Below are 15654 nucleotides of genomic sequence, written 5' to 3' on the forward strand. Positions count from 1 at the left end.
CCGTTGATTGAGTTTGCATACAACAACTATCATTCCAGTATTAAGATGGTTCTATTTGAAGCTCTCTATAGTAGGAGGTGCAGATCTTCAGTCGAATGGTTTGAAGTTAGTGAGGCCTCAGTTATAGGGCCTGACTTAGTATTCAATGCATTCAAAAAAGTTCAGATAATCAGAGAAAGACTCTGGACTACTCAGAGTCGACAGAAGTTTTATGCAGCTGTGCACAGTCCCCGATATACCAGTCCCATGAAGGGATTAGAGAGATTCTGCAAAAGGGAAAGCTCAGTCCCCGATATGTCGGTCCCTTCAAAATTCTCAGTCACTTCGGTAAAGTAGCTTATGAGCTCGAATTGCCTTCAGATCTAGCCTCAGTTCATCTAGTCTTTCATGTCTCTTTGCTCAAGAAGTGCATAGGTGAACCAATAGTTGTAGTCCCTATTCAGATCATAGATATTCAGAACAACCTCTCTTTCGAAGAGATTCCGATCAAAATTCTTGACTATCAAACTCGTAGACTAAGGAACAAAGAAGTCCCTCTAGTTAAAATTCTTTGGTGGAATCATTTCGTTGAGGGAGCTACTTGAGAAGCAGAAGCAGACATGCGTACCAAGTATCCTCACCTTTTCCCCGCTAACTCAGATCAAGCTTAAGGTAATAGTTGTCCTTAAGCTTTTTGGTTCTCATGCCCAGATTTCAGTTATGAACTTGGTATCAATTTCATGCTCAGAATTCCATTAGAAACTTGGTATCAATTACTATTGCATATTCAATCATATGTTCATGTATCAGATCAGTCATGTGCTCATACATCAGACATGTATTCTCCTAGTGGGAAACTCAGTTATCAGAAATCTCAGTCATGTGTTCATGAGTCAGTTAAGTCCTAAAATCATGCGTCAGATATGCATGCTCAGTATAAATCTCAGAAATAGCTGTTATGTTTCAATTTTTCATGTTCAGTATAATCTTCAGTTCATCATTTCTCCCATCTCAGTCAGTCACATTCGAGGACGAATGTTCCCAAGGGGGAGATATTATAATACCCCAAAGTTTTCTAACTAATTTCGTCCCAAGAATGTCAAGTATTAGCTTCTAAATTGAAAGATATTTATTTCATGAGGAATTTTCATGATTTTTAATTTTTGTTGTGTGTAAAATTCAATAAGCCTTCCAGCGATACCAAATTTGCCTAAATCCGACAATCGGGAAAGAAGTTATGGCGATTTAAAGTTTCAGTCGTAAAACACCGTCATCTCAGTCAATGGCGCGTCACGCCATAAGCCAAAATGACATTTGTTAATTTTCAGTAAGACTCCATGATTTCACCGCATCGTGGTGGGCTCCCAAATCCCAATTATCAAAATCCAGTAAATCTCCGCGATGACCCCGCGTCGCGCCGTCGTCCAATTTCCCAGTTGTCGAATTTCAGTGACATGGCCCGATAGCACCACGTTGCGCCAGGGATCTAGGTCGGGAATTTTTTACAAAATTTAAAAGACGCGTCCAAGATTAAATGGATCTTTTTCCATGATTTTAGTTCAGCCTTAAACACGAAATTTAACCCTACATGACCTAAGGATATCATTATTCACTCTATTTTTTCCCAATTTCTTCATACACTCTCAAAGCCAAAAAAAACTAATCTTAAAAATTTAAGGGCAAGGACTAAGAATCTCTCCAAGGATCTTTACGGAGTTACATTCTAAGGTATGTCGTATGTTGATTCATGGGTCTTTTTCACCCATGAAGCTCAAGAATCTCATTTCAAAATCCAAGATTTGTATATTTATGAATGTTTATGATTTGATTGAATTGAAAATTGATGTTCATGTTGTTGGTTGGTTTCGTTCCATGTTATGGACTATTTATTTACAAGAATTGATTCTAATATGTGATGATTTACACGATATTCATGATAAACCCTTCAATTTACAAGTTGGTTTATGTATCCATGATTATTAGATGTGTTGATAATTGTATAACCATAGCATGCTCCCTATATGTTTGATTAAATGCCTATGTGAAGGAAAAGTTCCATATTAGTATGATAATATGAAATCCCCATTCATGTACAAGTTATGTATGTCAAGTATTTGATGAAATGCCTTAGCCAATAGATTATGTATTATTGATATTGATCTTGTTTTCAAGAAAGTCATGCTTTGTCAGTTTCCTTCTATCGAGTCCTGGGGTACTTGTACCCAAAAAATATAGCTTTGTGCCTAGAGTCAGTGACATGTTTCACGATATCCTCAGTCAAGCCATGATCCATAGAATTCAGTCAGTCATGTGACTCAGGAAAGCTCAATAATTTAGTAATCTCAATAGTATTCTGTCAGTTAACGAAACTCTATGAATTCAGTGTAGTCTAGTTTAGTTAATTATGTTCAGTGTCTATTCATATGGGAGTAGGAATTAGCACCGAGTGAACCCAAGGATGGGAACACATACTGTTAGATAAGGGTGTGATTCTTAGAAGTCATCCTTGCATTCGAAAACTATGTAGCCATCATAGGTTGAGACATCAACACTGTCAGATGAGGGTTGATGAGGTGGATAAACACTGTCATATGAGGGTCCTACCATTCTCTTTTCGGTCAGATGAAGGTCACTCACAGCTTGTTCTTACCGGTGCTGTGGTATTGACACCCTTCTAATTGGGGTTACAAATTAGACCCCAACTCAGCTATAATGCGTTATTTGGGTATGTTAGTCAGATGACTATTTCCCACAGTCTTAGTCTTAGTTTCAGTAATAGAACTCAGATAGTTCTACAGTATTCAGGACTGTCAGATACAGTCAACTCAAAACAGTATGGAACTCAGCTAGTTCTAACAGGAAATGTCCAAGACTTGATTTTTCCAACTGATCATTCATCTACCATGATAGATGATCCTATATTGGAAGAAATTTAAATAATATTGACTGTTGATAATTGTTTCAACAGATCACTCATGTATTGCAACAGATGTGTGACCTGTTGCACAGACCATTCATCTTTCTCAATAGATGAGTGATATGTTTTGTATTGTCATAATAGATTACTCAGCCATTATTGTAGGTTATTTAACTGTTCTGGTAGATCATTCATATATTGCAATAGATGTGTGATCTGTTGCACATACCATTCATCTTTCTCAACAGATGAGTAATATATTTTGTATTATCATAACAGATAGCTGTTGCTATGGGTTATTTAACTGTTCTAATAGATCACTCATATGTTGCTATAAATAATGTCACAACAGATGTGTGATCTATTGCACAGACCATTTATCTTTCTCAACAGATGAGTGATATATTTTGTATTATCACAACAGATTACTCAGCCGTTGCTACAGGTTATTTAACTGTTCCAACAGATCACTCGTATGTTGCAATATAGAATGTTGCAATAGATGCGTGATCTATTGCACAGACCATTCATTTTTCTTAACAGATGAGTAATTTGTTTTGCATTGTCGCAACAGATTACTCATCCATTACAACAAGTTATTTAATTGTTCCAACGAATCACTCATATGTCATAATAATATGTGATCTATTGCACAGACCATTCATCTGTCTTAAAAGATGAGTGATATATTTTGTATTATTGCAATAAATTACTCATCCGTTGCAACACGTTGGTTATATGCCGCAATAGATATACTACTTGGTGAAATAGATCGATGATCTGTTGCAACCATTATTTTACTGTTTTGATTGTTTGATTTACTGCTATCCCTTTTTAACGATGCGTTAATCAACTATAATTTTTTTTTTATGTTTCTGTTAATTTTAGATAATATAGTTTCTGAAAGAACAGAAATCGAATAAAGTCCAAGTAAAGGAACATGTGAAGCAGCTAGGCTACATCCACCACTCTATGAGCTTGTTTTACAAGTGTTATCTCAATCGGGAGCAGAATATGATGAACACAGGGAGGAGGAATATTTCAAAAGAGATGATGCAAATGCTAATAGCCCTTCCACCAAAGAGTTGGTCATAGCCTTTACTATTGATCGTTATCCTGTGAGAATGCAATGCGATGGTCTAATAGATTTAACGGGTGATTACGTGGTTAAGTCAGCCATGGGAAAATCTTTCGACGCCTTCAGAAAAATACTTCAAAAATAAAATTTAAATGCTTATTTCAGGGACAGTTGCTTTGGGAAATATCTAGATTTATCAGAGGACAACCATCCTCGTTTTCAAATGAAAATGGTATATGAACTTCTCAAGCGTAGGTTTATGTATGAAAACAAAGATAAGATGGATGAGGTCCGTCACTAGTTTCGACCAATAAAGAGTTGAAGATGCCATTTTTTTTACTTTTATGGTCTGTGCAAACTTTATCGAACCCTAAGGTCATCGACAGAATAAAAATGGAATTGTTTATAGCAACAATCATCACAAAAAAAATAATTTTAGAGGGTGGGCTTGTTGTTGTTGATGGTCTTAGTGGTGATGGAGCTATTGGTGGTGGTAGTGGTGCTGCTGTTGGTGCTAATGATGCTCTTCTTCCAGTATTTAAAGCAAATCATTATGATTATGATCATACTGGTTATACAAATTTTGTCTCTCCCAGCGAATGTTCTGCATGCAAATGCTAAGATTGCAGGGCGAAACATGATGTAGTGATTAATGCTATTAATGCATTAAATGCTTCTGTAAAGGAATTGACATTTAAGAGGGGTCTCATTTAATCAAAGAGGATTTTATTTCCATCCACTCCATTAGAGATTAGGGCTAAGAGGAGAAGAAAAGTGATTTCCAAGGCATTATTAAGCATCCAAAAAAGTAAAATTACAACTCCCCTGTCTGTGTGTTGCATGAGCAATATACAATGTCCAAAAGAGAGCAGCACGAGCTGAAGAAGGTGAATATATGTCTTCTAACTAACAAAACAAACAGACACATATCTGTTTCAACAAATGACACATCTGCTGAAAATTATCAAACAGATATATACATCTGTTGCAACAGTTGACTAACTTGTTGCAACAGATAAAGTATCTATTGTCACATATGTCTCATCTGTTTTAGCAAATCAAACAACTCTTTGTACCGCTTTTATTTGTACCAACAGATGACCTATCTGTTATAACAGATGATTCATATATTGCAACGGATGGTTCATCCGTTGGAAATTATCATACAGGTCTTCCTCATGTAGAAATTTATCCCAACAGTTGATTCATTATTGTAACATAAATATAATCTATTTGGGATAATTTAAAACAGGAGAAAATCCTATTTGATTTGCTAGAGTAGATGAGTTATCCTTTTCTATTTTATTATTTCTACGTTATTAGTATTGATCAATTCTGGCTTTCCAGGTGGATGTAGAAGCTACTGCTGAACAACATTGACAATATGCTACTCTTTTTATGGAAATACGGAGAACAAAAAGCACAGAAACCGTACATAAGCGATAATAAAGATCCACAACGAGCAAAGTTGAATTCCGTAGCATCGAATGGAGAACAATTTGTCCATATTGAGTAAATCTTTATAGCTTGAGCCTGTCAAAGTAATCCTTGGCATCATACTTAAATTGTTATTGATGTATTTGTTGAGATCTATACCCATAATAATTTTTTTACATTTTATTTATTCGTTGACTTATTTCAGCTAATTTCTGAAGGCTTCGATTTATTTTATTTTGTCTATGAATTTTATTTTTTCCTTAGATTTGAACTTATTGATTGAAAAGAAATACTAGATTCAAATATTGCAACATATAATGTTTCTGTTGCAGCAGACGACACATCTGTTGAAAAAGATTGAACAGATTTAGACATATGTTGCAACAGGTAGGCAATCTGTTGAAATTTATCAAGCAGGTCTTCCCACTATTATAACGGATGGACTTAGATAGAAACATCGAGATAATGCAACAGATGACCAACCTATTGCAACAAATAAACTATATGTCAGAATAGGTAGAATAACTGTTACAACGGATGGATAATCTATTGCATTATAAAAATTTAACTTTCGTTGGACATAAAAAAATTACCACTACGTGTAAAAAAGTTAAAGTGAATTGAAATAAAAAAGGTGGAACCCATCGATGGTGTTCAGTTCAAACACCTAAAATAAAATAGGCATCAAGTAGACAATGTTCATTTTAAACACGTAAAATAAAATAGGCATCAAATGTGTTAACTTTGGCACTTTTTGTTGACTTGCCATCAGTTGGCCCCCAACGGTTATTCCACCCCCCCCCCATTGTCTTATGTATTCATATTCCTCCTAAAATTTAACCCAAAATTCCCAAATTTTCTTCTTCATCATCATCTTCTTCTTTTATCTATCCAAATTCTTCAAATTATTTGCATTTGGTCTTTCTTTTCTTCATTTTTTTTATTTTTTCAACTGAGCTTGACAATGTCGAGTGCATCTTCCATTGTTTTTTGTGATAAAGATTTTCGATATTGTAAGTGCGGTCATGAAGCTCTATTAAAGACTTGTTGGACTCAACAATATCCAGGTCGTAGGTTTTTTACTTGTAAGATTTCAAAAGAAATATTTTTTTATTTAATTAGTTGATTAATTATTGACTTGTAATTATTTTGTAATTGTGTTCTTGTTTTTATAGAAATTGGATGGATGTGATTACTTTGATTGGTATGAAGAACGACACCCTTCATAAGAAAATCATGTAATTTGGGGTTTGTTGAACAAAGTCAAGGCTTCTGGAGAGAAACAAAATCGAGCAAGAAGATACTACATTATTGCCGTTATTGCTATTGGTTTGGTGTTGTTGGGCACATGGATATTCAAGCCTAATTGCTAAAATTTTCATGGTGGCGTGTGTATTTGCTACTGGTTTGGTGTTGTCGAGCACATGGATATTCAAGCTTAACTGTTGGAAAATATCAAAAAGATTTAGACATATGTTGTAAAATTTAGGTCATCTGTTGGAAATTATCAAACAGGTCTTCCTACTGTTGCAACAGATTACACTTAGATTACATAGAAATAACATTGGTATAATGCAACATATGACCAACCTATTGCAACAAATAAACTATCTGCCAGAACAGATTCAATATATTTTACAACAGATTGACAATCTATTGCATTATAAAAAACTCAACTTTCATCAAAAAAAATTATTGCCACTACATGTACATGTAATAAAGTGAAGGGTGACTTGAAATTAAAAATTGCTATTTCACAGGCTCTTCTATATACACAGGATCCAAGCGTCCAGTTAGTACCCCATAATCCCAGACCTCTTATAGGTTTACCACAGCGTTATCGCACAAAAAAGTTTTTGGCTCGGCCATTTTTGTGTCGGTCAGCAAACCTTCAATATGTGCAAGAGCGCGAGAGCCGCTCGCGTAACCGACATCATTTTTTGGAAGGATCATTCCCTTGTTTCGACCTTTAAAATCTCATGATTTCTTCATTAACACTTTCTTTGGCAAATGATTCATTAGTTTACTCTTTCTCAACAAGATGGGCAACAACTCCATCAGTGGCTCCACGAGGAGAAAAAGATTGAAATCTTCGATGAGAGGTTTATTGCAGCCATAAACGTTGATCTTTACCTCCTCGAGTAGTGTCTCAACATCCTGATAATGGATGTCATTCACGCTAATGACTGCAAGAATTCTCTTTGCCTCATCCAGCTCTTGCCGTGTGGATTTGGCCTCTCTCCTCTAACATATTTTATCATTTTTTCTTTATCCAAGTCCAACGTAGAAACTACAAAATCAAGTCCCACACCAAGGGATGACACCTCCCTATTGAGTTGATCTTACCTATCCTTAAGCTTCTTGCAGAAGTCGAGGTCCATTATCCTATTGGCAGTGTCATAAGCTTCCCGATACGTAATTGCCTTTTTCTCATGAGGCAGAGAATTTTGTCAACATGCTGTGATATAAGAAGTCAATTTTTAAATAGTTTAGTAATTGTAAAGATGTAATGGATGGTCCATCTGTTGTATAGGATTCTCTAAATCAATAATCCAACGCAACTTATGCAACAGATGGATAATAAGTTGCAATAGAACCACTACCAGTTGCACCAGTATACCCAGCCGTTGCAACAGATTTCACATCTACTGCATAGCTTCTTCTTTATGGGGCAGATTAGTGGATAGGTTAGGAAAAGTAAACTTGCCTTATCCTCGTACGGCATACACATATCAGTCATAGTCTGAAAGTTTTGGGGGGAAAAGGGAGGCCTGGGGTAATCTGGTGTGCCTGGCTTGGCATTCTTGACCTGTCGCAGATCCCTCTTCTCTTTGGCACCAAGTTCTGTGTATATGTCCACTTTCTTGACTGGCCCTTGAACTTTAACAGCTTCTGGAGAAGGAGGAATTGCAATTTTTTTTATTTCAATCAGAGAGTACGTCTCTAATAGCTCTTTTATTTCTCCTAACCAACACTGTAGAAGTGTGTGGCTCCCTCACCTTCTTGGATGGTATGACACACCTTTTGGATTTGAATTCCTCAACAACTTTAGAGATAGCCTCTAATTTTTCAAAGAGTTTATCCTGGCCGTCCTTGCACTCTTTGCATTCGCAACGAGAACACGAGGGTGAAGAGGGGTGACAGAGACCTGTGTAAGGGTGAAAAAGGGTGTTTTCCAACATATTTATTTTTTCTTGAGCATCAACATACTCATCATCATGAGTGGTAGCAGCATCAGCAAGCCTGTCACCAACACCAACAACTCCACCAGAAGAAGCACCCGGTTCTGCCTTAGTAGGTTGGTCATGAAGAGCCTCGACATTAAGCTGACCTTGCCTAACTGCTCTTCTTATGGCTGTTGCTCCAGCCAATTCTTTCTTTATCAACTCCACTATTGGGTTTGCTATAGTATCAACATGACCTAGAGTAATATAAGAAGTCATCACTGACTCCTTCATAGTAGGCACAATCCATGGATGTAAAACCTATAAAAAGAAAAAATAGATAGATACATTTAAATCATATTATATAATGATTTTCACAGTTGGGTTACATTTAAAAAAAATCCCCATCTATTTCATAGTTTGTAGTATATGGTTAAAATCCGTTTGAGTAGGGTTCAGAAAAACAGATCAACACATAGATAACCTGATGCAAAATATCAATTATTTATCGCAACAGATTACCAATCTGTTGCAACAGTTGCACAAGATAGGTAATTTGTTATGCAACAGATGATCTGTATATCAAAAAAGATTAACAATATGTTATATCAGATTACACATCCATTGCATAATTTGCAGTAGATGGTTAATCTGTTAGGAGTCGGATTTAGAGAACCAAAGCAACAGAAGGGTAATTTAATGCAAGATATCAATCATCTTTCGTAGTAGATTATCTATCTGTTGCACCGGTTGGCACAGGACGGGTAACCTGTCGCAATAGATGTCCCATTTGGTGCATCAGATATAACATCTGTTGCACCAAATATAACATCTATTCAATATCTTTCAATAAGTAAAATTATTTTACTTGAAGAAGACGTACTGCATCATCCAGAGGGTTAAAGAGATCAGCCTTCTTAATATTGGTGTTGCTCTTTGCAGCCAACCACCTAAACATCCTTGGATGAGAAACCTCATTCGGGTAATCCATTACCTGCCTTTGGAAGGGAGGAATGGCTTTAACTGCCCAAGCCTAAAAATATAAACAGGAAGCAAGCAAAACAAAGTCATAATAACTATATTCAATATAAATTAATGGATGAGTAAAATTAGTGATTAATTTTACCATAAAATCCCAAGGAAAGCCGTATAATGTGGTCGTCCCTAAGGATAGCTTTGTCAGTAAATATTGGATAGTCAAGTAAAAGCTATCATATCCCCAAGGATAATTGTTGAATTTATCAAAATCCTCAGCAGGCGCTAAAAAATCATCTTCTATGACCTTGTTGACGTCTCTTGCCAATATAACCAAATAAGCAAACCAATTAAGCAAAATTGCTCCTTGTACTGCTCTGGTATGGTTTTATCCTCGAGATCTGTCAATAAATCCGATGCTTTGTGGCCACATCGAGCAATGTCAAACAACCAATCTATTTTTTCCTTGTGTTTTCTTCCTTGGATCTTTTGCGTGGTGGTGGTTCTTTTGGACAATGGCATCTCAAGTCCGTTACTATGGAAAACTCTTGCAAGACAAAACAAACAGGCATGCTACAGTAGTTGATCCAGCTTTCATCCATCTTTTTTTCCCCTCCTCCGAATCCTTATCATCCCCCACGTACTTGATCTTGCGGTTAAGAAGACCATATACCATCGTCATAGGGAAAAGGAAATGGGCAGGGGGTCCTCAGGTAGCTCAAGAAAGCATCCAAAGTAGCTCTTCTTAAAAAGTCCGTCTATGTTTTCGTTCTTCATAATTTTCCTAAAATGTTCAAAAATTTTCCCCATCTGATATTTAAGTATAATTTAACTAGTTTTTTCTGCTTTTGGGTTATTTATCGGCTTCACAACTTGAAATCTATCAATACTAAAAGTTTTGACAGGATCATGCTGGGATGTCGATATTAATTCATGCCCCATTAGTGATCCATTATCATTATGTTAATGATCATCCTCTTTCTCTTTATCACTCTCTAATTCCTCTTCTTTCTTACTTTTATTTTCTTTATCACCATCTACAGACCCTTGTCCACCTCCCTTAACATTGTTTTCATATCTCTTATCAGCTTCACTTTTCCCTGATTGAGATTGTTCAGGAAGCTCCTCTGAATCCCTCTGTACTGTAGCCTTTTTTTTTGGGTGGTCAGATGTTGATCCTCTTTCACTTTTTTTTCTTTTGGGATACATGTTTTACCTACAAGCAACAGAAAAACAAAAATTACATTACAATTGATGTACGCATAATTTTAAAAAATACATTACAAACACCACGAATACCGACACACCAGCCACCACCACAAACACCACCAACCAATGCCACAAAAATCATAAATACTACACCACTGGCAGCCACCACAAACACCACCAACCAATGCCACCACGACGACCACAAACACCACCACCACCACCAACACCACAAACACCATCCAATAATACCACGACAGTCAATGGAATACTGCAGCATAAACTAAGATTTTCTTGAGTTTTTCCTATGATTTTACCATCATAACTCAAAATTGTAGACTCATTCTTAAAGATAATACAACTAAAAATTTTATTTTTCATCATTAACTTAAAAACTTTTATTTTTTAGAAAAAAATAACAAATATAGAACTCTTCTCGAACTCTGTTGCCTATGAAGACAAAGAAAACAACTGATACAAGCAAGAATGAAGTTGAAAATAACACCTATGTGGTCAAAAATGAGAAGAAAAATGATCTGTTATGAAGGGTTGATCAAATTTATTGAGTAGTTATTATTTGTACTGTATTATTGAGTAAGAATGAGAGAGAAAGAGAGGGAACTCAAGATTTGAAATGATGAAATATTTTGTATGGGTTGATTTGTACTTTGAAAAAGAATGAAAAGTTTTGAAAATATTAATTTGGTCCGAAATGATCTTAATTATTTTTAAAATTATAAAATATATGCATAATTTTTAACCCTCTTATCATGCAATTGCCAAAAGGGTACTATTATTCTAACATATGAACTCAATTGTAATTGTATAAAAATAATTGAAGTTGTAGTTGACCGAGTACTCTAGTTGACCCTATGAACTCACCCCTGGTCCTAGATTAATCAATTTAGATACTATTAGTCTAACATATGAACTCAATTGAAATTGTATAAAAATAAATGTTTAACACTTTGCATCAGATTTTGTATCTATTGTAAATTATCAATCAGATTAGGTAATAACAGATTACGAATCTGTTGTAAATTATCAAACAGATTAAGTTATCTATTGTGACAGATTACCCATCTGTTGTAAATTATTAAATGGATTGTCATATGTCGCAATAGATTACCCATATGTTGTAAATTATCAAATAGGCGCTACCATCTGTTGTAGTTGACCCTATGAGAACTAACCCCTAGTCCTAGATTAATCAATAGTTGACCATATGAGAACTCACCCCTAGTCATAGATTATTTAATTAAGGTATTAGTACCCTATCCTAGGTTAATCAATTAAGGTATTAGTCTAACATATGAGGCAGTAAGAATCGGTTCGCCTCAGAGTGACCGATTGACAACTCTAGTCGGGAGGAATGCAATACCGTCTCATTATGCAATTGCCAAAAGACTCAATTGAAGTTGTAGTTGACCATATGAGAACTCACCCCTAGTCCTAGGGTATTCAATTAAGGTATTAGTACCCTATCCTAGATTAGTCAATTAAGGTATTAGTCTAATATATGAGGTAGTAAGAATCAGCTCGGCTCAAAGTGATCGATCGATGACTATGGTCGGGAGGAACGCAATACCATTTCATCATGCAATTGACAAAAGACTTAATTGAAGTTTTAGTTGGCCCTATGAGAACTCACATTCAATTAAGGTATTAGTCTAACATATGAACTTAATTGAAATTATATGTAAACAAATGTTCAATCTGTTGTAACAAATATCTTTTCTGTTGGATTAAATCAAGCAGATTAGGTAATCTGTTGCAATATTATGCATCTGTTGTAAACTATCAAACTGATTATGTCATTTGTTGCAATATATCATAAATCTGTTGTAAACTATCAAACAAATTAAGTCATCTGGTGCGATAGATTATCCATCTGTTGTAAATTATCAAATAGATTAAGTCACATGTCGCATTAGATTACCCATCTATTGTAAATTATCAAGCAGACACTATCATCTATTGTAGTTGACATTATGAGAACTCACCCTTAGTCCTAGATTAATCAATTAAGGTATTAGTTGAACATATGAGGTAGTAAGAATCGGTTCAGCTCAGAGTGATCGATCGACAACTCTAGTCGGGAGGAATGCAATATCGTCTCATCTTGTAATTGCCAAAAGACTCAATTGAAGTTGTAGTTGACCCTATAAGAACTCACCCCTAGTCCTAGATTATTCAATTAAGTTATTAGTACCCTAGTCCTAGATTAATCAATTAAGGTATTAGTTGAACCTATGAGGTAGTAAGAATTGGTTCGACTTAGAGTGATCAATCGACAACTCTGGTTGGGAGAAACGCAATACCATCTCATCATGAAATTGCCAAAAGAGTTAATTGAAGTGGTAGTTGACACTGTAAGAACTCACCCCAGTCTTAGATTATTCAATTAGGGTATTAGTCTAACATATGAACTCAGTTGAAATTATATATAAACAAATGTTCAACTGTTACAACAAATGTCTTTTCTGTTAGATTAAATCAAACAGATTAGGTAATCTGTTGTAACATATAATGCATCTATTGTAAACTATCAAATAGATTACGTTATTTGTTGCAACAAATGATCGAGCTTTGAAAATTTCCAAACAAAAATTGTCATCTGTTGCACTTAAATGTTTTAAGATCCTTTTTTTTAAAGCAATTTAGGTATTTCCTGTCTGAGATAAAAAAAGTTAAAATACTAAGGCGGTAAAAAATATTACTTGATACTACTTGAATAACTCAAAAATCTCCTTAGTAAGTAGTCTTATCTGGTCTTTTCAATGTCACCATCTTCTTTAGCCATAAAATAAGACTCAACTCATCATTCTTCTTTATTCTCAATTCTTATTTCTCTTTGTTTCTTTTTTCGTCTCTTTTCTCTCTTTTTTCAGATGAGGATCCTTTTGGATATTAACCAATCTATATCTTTTCTCGACTGAACTGGATAATCTGATCCCTTTGCTTTTTTGATATTACAAGTATAATTCACTATTGCTCTTTCCATCTCGTCTTCGTCTTTGTATTTCATTTAAATTAGATATTTATATTTGTTGCTATTAATGATTTACCCATTACCAGTTTCCTATTTATTGAGAAAATTAAAGGAAAGGTGACTTTTAAGTCTTGAATAAACAAACTGTTGTTTTTAATAAAATATGCAAAAAGAGTCATCTGTTGGGAGAACTTAAAAAACCTTATTGTCAGTATAGTTTTTTTATATCTTTTGTTTGGTACTTTTGTGGTGCTGTTGTTGGGGTTGGTGGTCATGTTGGAACATGTGACTCTTGTGTTGTGGATGTTGTTAGAATATATGGTATTATTTCTTGGTTGTTGATGCTATTGGTGGTATTGTTGTAATAGTTTTCTCAACTGTTGTAACTGATGAATTAGCTTTTGAAACAGACGGAGCAACTGCTTGAAGAAATCAAACCAGTAGCAAGGCTGGTTTGATTTATTTCAGCAGATGACCCATCTGTTGCAACATGTCATCCATCTGTTGCAACGATGCCTTATCGGTTGAACAGATGGGTAATCTATTGCATCATATTGGTCAAATATTGATTCACTCAATTTTGTGTTACCCTTTTGTAATGTTTTCTTGGTTTTCTTTTTGTTCTTCTCTTGTTTGACATCAAATGTATTTCTCTTATTTGCAGACAAAAGAAAGTGAAACTGGATCCACTTTTGCCTGGCCAACATTAAAGGCTAGAGTAAAAATGGGTTCAAAGGAATAAACTGCTTGCAGATGGAACCACTTCATATGTGAGAGGTATATATTACTGATCAACCTATCATGAAAACACACATCAGTACAATGATTTTATGAATGTTTGTTCTTTACCTATTAGACGTTAATCCTTCAAACGAGATATGGCATTTTACAATTAAGATTGTTAGGTACGAACTGGTAAGGTTGAGGGACCAAGACGGTGGTATCGATACCCCATTACAATTTAATAACGGTTCATGCTCATGTTTTTGTGTCAAGTTTAGGGAAGGGTTCAAGTTTTTAGCGATAATATAAATATCCAATTATGATTGGACCGGTTTTAATAGCTCAATGGACTTGTTGAAAGGCCTCTAAAGCCTCACACTGCAACAAACAATGATGGAACTAATAGAAATTCCCCTTATCCAAATTTACATGGATGGGTTGATAGAGGAGACTATTATACAATAGAAGGTGTTTAGGAGAAAACCTGTATGGGAAAAGGGAGGTTGAAAAGGCCATATATCATCTCAATCCTTGTTTAAGAGGAAACACAGGGTGAGAAAAAAAGTGTAGCAAAATTGGCTGATGAAATTGACATGAAAAATAAAAAAACTAGATGAGCTGCGAATGTGAAAGTGTATCCAAAAATGAAAATCCATCAGTCGTTGAAGAAAAAGAAAAATGGTCAAGAGGACTTCAGCTGGTCACTTTGCTAAAGACTGCAACTAGTGAGTGCGGCCTCAATGAAGACCCACAAAATGCAGGACCAGAAATCTAAGGAAGTAGCTTCACGAGCACGAAAGGTGGTAAGATTGTCGGTTAGAATTAAAACCTGAACCAACTACTCCTGCATTAAAAATACGGGTTCAAGCCAAGGTGGAAAATTTTCAATTTAAACTTGCATCCCATGCCTCCTGTTTATGGCTCTGGTCACGTCAAAAGTAGTGGAAATAACAAGGCATAGGATTTCAGCCCAACTTTGAACCTTTTTGTTTCTACTGCTATTGACCTGATCATAGCCACTAACAGATGGCATGACATGCAAGTTAGACTTCAGAAATTGATGCCTTGGCTTCTCGTATTTTTAATTCAAGAGTTGTTGGTTCAGGTTTCAATTCTGACCGACAATCTTACCACCTTCCATGCTCGCGAAGCTTCTTCCTCAGAGTTCTGTTCCTGCACTTTG

The sequence above is a fragment of the Capsicum annuum genome, chromosome 6, assembly GCF_002878395.1.
Source record: "Capsicum annuum cultivar UCD-10X-F1 chromosome 6, UCD10Xv1.1, whole genome shotgun sequence".
NCBI classification, from domain to species: domain Eukaryota; kingdom Viridiplantae; phylum Streptophyta; class Magnoliopsida; order Solanales; family Solanaceae; genus Capsicum; species Capsicum annuum.